The following is a 1,223-nucleotide window of genomic DNA, read 5'->3' as shown; positions in this document are numbered from 1 at the left end:
TTTTATTCTCTTTGTATTTTTAACTTAATTTTTTTTGGCAGAGATTTAGTTCTTGCTATCTTCTATGGCTGGCTCAACATGAAGGATCTCAATTTTGAAAGAAAAAGCATGTGAGACACACACAGAATGAGAGAGAGAGAGAGAGAGAGAGAGAGAGCTGGGCACGCCCCTGCCGCGCCCTGTGAGCTGCTAGCTGGAGGGCTCCCCTGGCACCCTCTTCCCATAGCAGCCATGGCTCTCTCGCCAAAGAAACAAAAACCAGAAAAAAAAAAAGCCCCCAAACAAAACAAAATGGAAAAAAAAAAATAAAGATTTTTCACAGATTAAGAAGTTCACATTCATTCGATTCATTGAGCCTGTAGAGAGGGAAGAGATAGGAATTGGTCACGACAGGAGGGGAGGGTAGGAAACTAGGGGGTGGTGGAAAAGGAGGAGCTGGGACACCCTCGAGCACAGGGGCCAGAAGCGCCTCCCAAACTTCAGCTGGCTCAAGCTGGAAGGATGCTGCTGGCTAACTGTCTAGTCAAGCGCTCAGGGGACTTGGCTGCAGTGGCACTCTGCTCCTTGATGGAGGAGGAAGGACAGGACCACAGAGGAGAGAAGCAGGGCGGCAGAGGGGCAGAGGCAGAGAGGGGAGATAGAGGAGCACGCTCAGGGTTGGAGGGAACCCGGCGCCCTCTGTCTTCAGGGAGGCGGGCGGCTCCCAGCACATCATAACATGAACAATTTCAGAGATCAGTGTCTCCACAACACCCCTGTGAGGTGGATTGGAAGGTGGCAATGATCTTCATGCCCACTTCACAGACGAGACTGAGATACGAGGCGAGCGCGAGTAGAGGCCGAGCCCAGCGGGGCAGGACCCCCTGGGCCAGCCCCTTGTCCCTGCCAGAGCCTGGCCACCTGCAACAGTCACTTGGACACTTCTTTTTGAGAAAAAAGATGTTGGGTTTAAACAAAAGAAAGAATAAAAAGAACAAAAACCAAAGAAGTGATGCCGAGAAGGGGAAAAAAATAAGACGTTTTCTTTCCAAGTGGCCTGATTGCAGGTGAACTGGCAGCCGGGATGGACCCCGTCTGAGCTGTCAGCCAGCCCCTACCCCAGCACTACTCAGCAGTTCCAAAGTTCTGCCTGTGTCTCGTGCTCTCCCCCAGCATCATGACAGTGGTACACAGGAACAAGCTGCTGGCAGACGCTTCTTCATTTAACCTCTGGACCCAGCGTA

The 1,223-nt window shown here is 51.6% G+C and overlaps 1 pseudogene; it reads right to left on the bottom strand.

Moving 5' to 3' along the window:
• Positions 1-1,223, bottom strand: part of LOC100944152 — a 4,628-nt pseudogene that overhangs the window by 710 nt on the left and 2,695 nt on the right.

Source organism: Otolemur garnettii, unplaced genomic scaffold (assembly GCF_000181295.1).
Source record: "Otolemur garnettii isolate 467f Iridium unplaced genomic scaffold, OtoGar3 scaffold00011, whole genome shotgun sequence".
Lineage (NCBI taxonomy): Eukaryota > Metazoa > Chordata > Mammalia > Primates > Galagidae > Otolemur > Otolemur garnettii.
This window is presented reverse-complemented; position numbering and strand designations above follow the sequence as displayed.